At 41.4% G+C, this 9,580-nt stretch overlaps 2 non-coding genes across 2 annotated transcripts; both read left to right on the top strand.

Annotated features, from left to right (window-relative positions):
• The first annotated feature begins 1,198 nt into the window (after window positions 1-1,198).
• Window positions 1,199-1,271, top strand: trnak-cuu (transfer RNA lysine (anticodon CUU)). Its single transcript has one exon. It is a non-coding gene; the product is annotated as a tRNA-Lys (tRNA).
• A 530-nt stretch (window positions 1,272-1,801) lies between these two features.
• trnan-guu (transfer RNA asparagine (anticodon GUU)) lies at window positions 1,802-1,875 on the top strand. The gene has a single exon. It is a non-coding gene; the product is annotated as a tRNA-Asn (tRNA).
• Window positions 1,876-9,580: the final 7,705 nt, after the last annotated feature.

Here is a 9,580-nt window from a genome sequence, read left to right on the forward strand (position 1 = left end):
TAGCGCGTTCGGCTGTTAATTGAAAGGTTGGTAGTTCAAGCCCACCCAGGGACGAATCAGGGATTTTGCTGCCTTGCAACTGCTTACACGTGCAATGGGCATTGGTCCTGGGCCACGTCCTGTCCAGCGTTAAAATATGAAATCAGGATTAAGCTGAACATTGTCACAGGTAGGGAAGGTTTTGGTGTACACGGTATCTACCTCTCGAAGCGATTTTCTACCAGCCTGGCTAGATCAGTCGGTAAAGCATGACACTCTTAATCTCAGGGTCGTGGGTTCGAGCCCCATGTTGGGCGTTTCTATTACCTTTCTGGCTTTTGTTTCAGCAGCTTTCATTTGGGTTCATCCAGCAGACATTTTGAGACAAAGTTTAGCGTTTCAACTACTGTAGGTGATGTATTCCTAAATCTCTATGGCGCAATTGGTTAGCTCGTTCGGCTGTCTCTCTTTCAGCAAACTTTCAATAGGCTTCATGAAGCAGACTTTTGAGACAAAATTAAAAGTTTCAACCACTGTTGCTGGTGTAATGTTAAGTCTCTGTGGCGCAATAGGTTAGCGTGTTCGGCTGTTAACTGAAAGGTTGGTGGTTCAAGCCCACCCAGGGACGAATCAGGGATTTTGCTGCCTTGCAACTGCTTACACGTGCAATGGGCATTGGTCCTGGGCCACGTCCTGTCCAGCGTTAAAATATGAAATCAGGATTAAGCTGAACATTGTCACAGGTAGGGAAGGTATTGATGTTCACGGTATCTAGCTCTCAAAGCAATTTTTTGCCAGCCTGGCTAGCTCAGTCGGTAGAGCATGAGACTCTTAATCTCAGGGTCGTGGGTTCGAGCCCCACGTTGTGTGTTTCTATTACCTTTCTGGCTCTTGCTCAGCAGCTTTCATTTGGGTTCATCCAGCAGACATTTTGAGACAAAGTTCAGCGTTTCAACTACTGTAGGTGATGTATTTCTAAATCTCTATGGCGCAATTGGTTAGCTCGTTCAGCTGTTAAACGAAAGGTTGCTGGTCGAGGTCACCAAGGGCAATTAAGCATTTTGCTGCCTTGCAACTGCTTACACGTTCAATGGGCATTGGTCCTGGGCCACGTCCTGTCCAGCGTTAAAATATGAAATCAGGATTAAGCTGAACATTGTCACAGGTAGGGACGGTATTGATGTACACGGTATCTAGCTCTCGAAGTGACCTTCTACCTGCCTGGCTAGCTCAGTCGGTAGAGCATGAGACTCTTAATCTCAGGGTCGTGGGTTCGAGCCCCACGTTGGGCGTTTCTATTACCTTTCTGGCTTTTGTTTCAGCAGCTTTCATTTGGGTTCATCCAGCAGACATTTTGAGACAAAGTTCAGCGTTTCAACTACTGTAGGTGATGTATTTCTAAATCTCTATGGCGCAATTGGTTAGCTCGTTCGGCTGTTAAACGAAAGGTTGCTGGTCGAGGTCACCCAGGGCAATTAAGCATTTTGCTGCCTTGCAACTGCTAACACAAGCACTGGGCATAGATCCTGGGGCACGTTCTCTTCAGCGTTACAATATGAACATTATTTAGCAGAAGATTGTCACGACTAGAGAAGGTATTGATGTAAACGGTGACTATTTTTTCAAAAAGGTTCTTACCAGCTTGTCTTGCTCAGTCGGTAGAGCTTGAGGCGCTTAATCCCAGGCTTGTGGGTTTGAGCTCCACGTCGGGTGTTTCTGTTACCTTTCTGTCTCTCTTTCAGCAAACTTTCAATAGGCTTCATGAAGCAGACTTTTGAGACAAAATTAAAAGTTTCAACCACTGTTGCTGGTGTTATGTTTAGTCTCTGTGGCGCAATCGGTTAGCGCGTTCGGCTGTTAACTGAAAGGTTGGTGGTTCAAGCCCACCCAGGGACGAATCAGGGATTTTGCTGCCTTGCAACTGCTTACACGTTCAATGGGCATTGGTCCTGGGCCACGTCCTGTCCAGCGTTAAAATATGAAATCAGGATTAAGCTGAACATTGTCACAGGTAGGGACGGTATTGATGTTCACGGTATCTAGCTCTCAAAGCAACTTTTTGCCAGCCTGGCTAGCTCAGTCGGTAGAGCATGAGACTCTTAATCTCAGGGTCGTGAGTTCGAGCCCCACGTTGGGCGTTTCTATTACCTTTCTGGCTCTTGTTTCAGCAGCTTTCATTTGGGTTCATTCAGCAGACATTTTGAGACAAAGTTCAGCCTTTCAACTACTGTGGGTGATTTATTCCTAAATCTCTATGGTGCAATTGGTTAGCTCTTTCGGCTGATAAATGAAAGGTTGGTGGTTCAATCCCACCCAGGGACGAATCAGGGATTTTGCTGCCTTGCAACTGCTAACACGTGCAATGGGCATAGGTCCTGGGGCACGTTCTTTCCAGCGTTATAAGATGAAATCAGGATTAAGATAAAGATTGTCACAAGTAGAGAAGGTATTGATGTAAACAGTGACTAACTCTTAAAAAAGCTTCTTACCAGCATGGCTCGCTCAGTCGGTAGAGCTTGAGACGCTTAATCCCAGGGTTGTGGGTTTGAGCTCCACGTTGTTTCCGTTACCTTTCTGTCTCTCTTTCAGCAAACTTTCATTAGGGTTCATATAGCAGACCTTTTGAGACAAAATTCAGCGTTTCAACCACTGTCGGTGACCTTTTACCAATGGCTCGTTTCCACTGACTGGTACAGTAGGGTACGGTTCGGGTCGGTACGGGTAACCTTTCTCAGGCTTGCGTTTCCACTACCAAGTGTACCCTTTTGGTGGGCGTGGTGTATGACAAAGTTTCAGTCGACGTCATTTCCGCTCGAGAAAATGTCTACAGTAAAGCTGCACAGGTCGTTCACATATCATATGAAAAGCACTTCTCACAAAACAGATGCTTTACACACATAAATACTTGTGTATAAATGTTTATTACTAACTTTTCTATAAACAGGAGTTGATTATAACTGCAGATCAATGACAGTGTGAAATAGCCTACTTTAACGTCTATAATTATATTAAATAAATAAATAAATGAACATATATGAACACATACAGACCCTTACAGTCTCCGATATGTTACCAACTACAGAAGAACTACTCAAAGCATACATTTCGTCGTTAATTAGGTTCAAAACAACACAAAGTACAGCCTACAGTCAGTGTAAACCTCTCATCTGTGTCTGTAATCTTCAGCAGCACATGAAGCCTTTGTTAGAGAGTCATTCCATCATTCCCAGTTCATATTAGTCCAAAAGGTGATAATAAAGTTTAAAACAAGGCAGTTTGTTCACGTTTGCTGAAGAAATAACGTGCTCATTGGCTTCGCCTTTTTTCCCGCGCTCCACTCTCGCGTTTGTCCTTTTCTTTCTGAATGTGTCACTCGTGTTTGTCAGCTTCTCACAGGATCGGGTTTCCAAAGCTTGTCAATAATCAAGTGCACGTTATAGTTATCAGCTCAAGAAGTTTGTTATTTCAGATAGAGACGCGCGGCGAACGCAAGGAAGAAAGCGAAACCACTCGGGCTTCAGACTGGCTCGTTAAAAACTACGCGGCACAGGGTGAATCTGCTCTTCTCTATGGCTTTGTGGCTGTTTATCATGACGACGACAGGGTTTATTCGCAGGATCGACCATGGCTGCATATGTATTTATAATTCCGCTGTAATCTCTCGCTGTGTATTTCAAACATGGCGGGTCCTTTGTTTACATTCTGGCTTGTTGAGTCTATGAATGACGTATCTCTGTAAACCAATAACCTTTTGGGACCCTTTCTGCAGTTTGGGACCCTTTCGAAAGGGTCCCGAAAAAGTGGTACGGTACGGTTTGGTTTGGTACGCCTTTTGACAATGGAAACGGCCATTAAAGCGTACCAAACCAAACCGTACCGTACCACTCAGTGGAAACGGGCCATAAGTCTCTGTGGTGCTGCTGCGGGTCGGAGAGTCTGTCAAAATCTAACCAGTCATGTTCGTCCTCACCTTCTACGGCGGCCTATCTGCTTTTGCCGTTTCCATTTTCTCCATTTTACGTCGGCCATTTTGCTTCCGCCATTTCCATTTTCTCTATCGGTGATCCGCTTTCCATCTTTGTAATCTTACTAAAGCCAACCAGTTTTCACAATTTCCATTTTCTCCAATTTATGACAACCAATTGCCAAAGGTCAGTGGGTATGTAACTCACCTATCACGCCAGAAAACCCAGGTTTTATCCCAGACCCTGACAGGAGTGTGTGTTCATGTATGTGTGTATATGTATGGAATGTATCATGTTTTTGTATATCTATAGACTGTATAGACTATAGATGTGTGCAAATGTTTAGAATGAATCATGTGTGCATATGTATGGAGTGTATTGTGTGTTTATCTATAGAAGGTATTGTGTGTGTATATATATAGAGTGTATTGTCTATGTCTAGAATGTATCGTATATGTATAGAATGTATAGTGTATCATATGTATATCATATGAGTATCATATTTGTGTATATGTATGCAATGTATCAGTAGTGTATATCTATAGAATGTATTGTGTGTGTGCATATGTACAGTGTGTCATGTGTGCATACATATAGAAGCTATTGTATATGTATAGTGTGTATCATGTGTGCATATGTTTATGAGTCATGTGTGCATTTGTATAAACTGTATCATGTGTGTATATGTATAGTGTGTATCATGTGTGCATATGTATGGACTACATCGTGTGTATATCTATAGAGTGTATCATGTGTGTGTATATGTAAAGAATGTATCATAAGGACATATGTATAGAGTGTATCAAGTGTGTGTAGCGTAGTGGTAAGTTGGGAGAAAATTAATACTAAATTAAAGCTGACTTCTCCTCCCTTATCACAGGGAATTTAACACAGGTTCCTTGTGTAAGGAACAGGCCAATATAAAAATCTCTTTTTAAAACTCGGTTGCCAATAGTAGCAGCACAGTCACATCAAGAAAAACAACAGGACAATGGGGGCTAGAGGCTTACCAGTGGCAGGTAAACTAGTTACGTAGCACCAAACTCTACAAAAATACAAATGGTCTTACCGCAAGTGCACCACACACACGCACACAAGCATACGTGAGCACACCACACACACACTGCACTCCGTGTCGTATCCCACCACTGCACGAGAGACAACTAGTGGCCTGCCTGGAAGCCTCGACTCCTACAGTACAAAATAAACAATTCACAATGGTAAACAAACATCACTTTTCACACACACAAAAGAATGAAATTGCAGCAATCACATTCAAGAAATATCTCCTTACAGAGAAACAACTGACTAAATAATAATAATAATAATTATAATAATAATAATAATAATAATAGAAATCCCAATTTAACTTAAACAAAAGAATAAACTTCCCGCAGGAAGCGCAAATAAAGAACAAAACAATTAAGAACCAAGAAAAATAATAAGCGCGCACACACACACACACACACACGTGTATCAGTTGCTACACAGCTACTCCTGTACTGATACACAAATGACTGAATCTAAGTATAAAGTTCTCAACGTTAAGGCAAAAAGCGTCAGTGATTTACAGCGCAATAGTTAGAAACTTCACGTCTGGTATCAATCTGGTATCAAAGAATGAAAGCATGCATCAAAACGGACTCCAAAACAGCATAATCAAACAGACTACAAAAGCAACAGTATCACAATTGTTGCTCCGCCAGACCCTCCAGTCCGCCCACACTCAGTTATCCTTCATTTAGCTAGCGAACCATTTCGGAAACATGCACTCACAGACGCATTTGAAGTTTAAAAAGCCCAGGAATTAAGAACGATCCTGCTGGGGTGAAGCAACAACAACAAGCTACAGCCAATCTTATCCCCAGACACTGCAGGAACGGAAGGGGCAGAGGCAGAACCAGCGGGACTCCGGTAGTGACGCACAAGCGGTCCTTCAATTCACACACACACCCAAATCCTCCTTTATATACACACACCCAAGAGTTATATGATTAGATAATAAAAAAATCCCTCGCAATGACACCAGGTGACCCCACTACATGTGCATATGTATGGTGTATCTTGTGTGTATATCTGTAGAGTGTATTGTGTGTACAGGTATATGTACTGTGTGCAAATGCTTAGAATGAATCAGATGTGTGCATATGTATAGAGTGTGTGTGTCTGTGTGTGTCTATGGAGTGTAATTAACAACTGCCAGTAGCTCAGTTAATGTGTAACTCACCATTCATGACACCTATCATGCCAGAGACCCAGGTTCTATGCCAGACCCTGGCAAGACTGTACCAGGTGTGTATATTTGTAGAATGCATCATGTGTGCATATGTATAGAATGTTTCATGTGTGTGTATATGTATGCAATGTATCATTTGTGTATATCTGTAGAATGCATTGTGTGTATATGTATAGAGTGTATCATGTGTGTGTAGCGGAGGCCAGCTAGTGTGTGCTGTGCAGGTAAACCTCACTGCTCTGACCTCTAAAGGTGGCCTCTAAACTAATCTAAAGATTAGTTTCATGTTAAATATCATTCGAATGTGTGTGTCTGGTGTGCGATACTTTAAGCTGTCTTATGCTCGCCGTGTCGCGGAGCCGAGCGGCGCTTCTGGTGTGCGACCTGCTTCAGGCTACTTTCACACTGCAAGGCTTAGTGCTCGAATCGGAATTTTTCTCAGATCAGAATTTTTTTTTTTTTTGCATGGCTGTTCATGGTCCTAAACTGACCCTCTACGCAAAAGGGCATAACGGAGAGCACAAAATGTCTAATTATGCACACACGTGAGTGCTGCATGAGTAAGCACGTTGTCAGATCATGCTTATATGATTATTACGCTTTTCACAGACAACCGTGGTGTATTTCATGAACTGTAAATTATTGTTCTGCTACTACTAATGTGTATTTCGGCATTTGAGATCTAAAATAGGTCTCCTGTAATAAAAAAAAATCACACTGATCATTTGTGATTTATGTCAACCGCAGTGCGTGGCGCTCTGACCACCGGCGGTGTAGAGAACTCATCAAGGGTTAATGAGCAGCCGCAGACTGAGCTGTGAAGGCAGAGTTGGTTTATCTCCATTTGTGGAGTTATTTAATTTTACTTCGTTATAAACAGCAGACACGTGCAGAAGGGGGGTTTGCCATTTTTTTTTCTCTCTGAGAGAAAGTTCTTCCTCATTTGCACACAGATAACCCCATCCGCAACACCCACAATGCTTTTCGGCTTCGCGATCAGCCCGTGCATCAATCGTTAACCAGATTAGTTAACAAGCACCAGTTATGCCTTCAAATTCTTTTTCAACATGAACAACCAACTTTCTGTGGTACTGTAATCGCCCTGTGTGCCATTCTACTGTGCTGCTGAGGGGTAGATGATGTTTGCAGCACAGAATGATGACACGTTACTCAAAGATTACGTAAAAGTCACATCCGACATAACCGTTCACACTGCGGTCGCATTGCAAAATATCAGATTTGTGTCTGATTTAAGACTACATATGTGGCACAGATCTGATCAAAAAAGATCAGATTCTATGCGGTTTGGGCTGTTCACACTGTCATCACCTGTGTTACATGAGGGGGAAAAAATCAGATTCGTGCCACATTTGCCTGCAGTGTGCTCATAGCAATATGTTTACATGGACATCAGTTATGTGCCTTAATAAGACAATAATATAATTAAGGTGTTACTTAAAGTGCTTTTTGAATGTTGCATCACCAGGTTATTCATGTTTTGTGCAGAGGCTCATATAATTTTTGAAATATAAAGTAAGGACTGGTGGAGGAGTGTTGTATTAATGGAAAGCCAAGTGGAAAGAAAAAAACCCCTCCGCATTTCATCGTGTGTGTGTGTGTGTGTGCGCGTATGTGCGGTGCTTTACTGACAGTTGTGCCCACGTGTGTGGATGTAGTCGCAAAATGCGGCGAAAACTCCTACATGATGGTAATAGTTTGATTGCGGTGTTTACTTCAATATTGCCACTAATATATGCATACTCCACGTCTTAATTCCATTTCTGTTTAGTTCAGTTATGACTTTAGTCGGATTAAAGTAATCAAAAACTCGCTGTTTACATGCTGAGACTTAATTAGAGTATTGTCTTAATCATATTAAAATCGTGTTAAAATACTGTTGCTCATGTAAGTGAAACCCACTGGTTCTCTGTATGCTCGCTGGCCTGTCGCACCACCGGTGCTACTCTGTGTTGTGTTGTATGTGCTTGTGGGGTGGTAAACAGGAGATGCAGGCAAAGAGAGGCTCACGATCGTGACTCGACCATTTAGTTGACAGAAGGGCACCTATCAGTGTTGATAACACAAACTCAGTTAAATCTCAATACAATACCTCAAAAACATTCACTATTATTAACTACTGCTACTTATATCACAACATAAAGACTTTGCATGAGCCGTACATACCCTTAATCACTTTATAACAAAAATAAAAAATAAAACAACCTTTTAACTCTTCATATTACTCTACATTTGATCTTTAGCAGTTTAGTACAAAGAATGTCCTAAAAGTTTGAAAACCCCTGCTATAGAGTGTACCGTGTGGGTGTGTGTGTGTATGTACAGTGTATCATGCATGCATATGTATTGTGTGTATGTATGAAGTGTATTGTGTGTGTATTTGTATAGAGTGTGTCATTTGTATGTGTGTAGAGTATATCCTGTGTGTATATCTAAAGACTGTGTCATGTGTATGTGTATAGAGTGTATCCTGTGTGTATATCTATAGACTGTATGATGTGTGGATATGTTTAGGATGAATCATGTGTGCTTATGTATGGAGTATATCATACGTGTATATGTATAGGGCATATATGTATAGAGAGTGTATCATGTGTGTACAGTGTGTATCATGTGTATATGGATATAGAATGTATTGTGTATATGTATGGAGTTTATTGTGTGTACTTCAACTATATATGTATATATACACACACACACACACACACACAAGTGTGTGAAACGTTTCTTTGCCTACTTTTAAAATTTGGGTTGGGTGCATAATGGTACACCATCTTTTTATAGAACTACACCGCTGCCCATTACTACCAATTAAGCATCGTCTCAACGCCACAACTTATCATGTCAATGCCTGAGTATTGTTGCTAACCATGTCCATCCTTTTATGACCACAGTGCAGCCACCACCTTCTGATGGCTACTTTCAGCAGGATAAGGCACCATGTTATTAAGCGTGAATTATCTCAGACTGGTTTCTTGAACATGACGATAAGTTCACTGTACTCAAATAACTTCCACAATCACCAAATCTTAATCAATAAAACACCTTTGGGGATGGTGGAACTGCAGCAACTGTGTGATGCTATCATGTTGATTTGGACCAAAATCTCTGAGGAATATTTCCAGTACCTTGTTGAATCTATGCCACAAAGGATTAAGGCAGTCCTGAAGGCAAAAAGGGTGTACCTAATAAAGTGGCCTGTCACATACATATACAATTGAAGTCAGAATTATTAGCCCCCCAGTTTATATTTCTCCCAATTTCTGTTTGATGAAGAGAAGATTTCTAATCATAATAGTTTTAATAACTTATCTCTAATAACTGATTTATTTTATCTTTGCCATGAAGACAGTAAATAATATTTTACGAGATATTTTTTCAA

The sequence above is a fragment of the Danio rerio genome, chromosome 2 (genome assembly GCF_052040795.2).
Source record: "Danio rerio strain M-AB ecotype USA chromosome 2, GRCz13ab, whole genome shotgun sequence".
Lineage (NCBI taxonomy): Eukaryota > Metazoa > Chordata > Actinopteri > Cypriniformes > Danionidae > Danio > Danio rerio.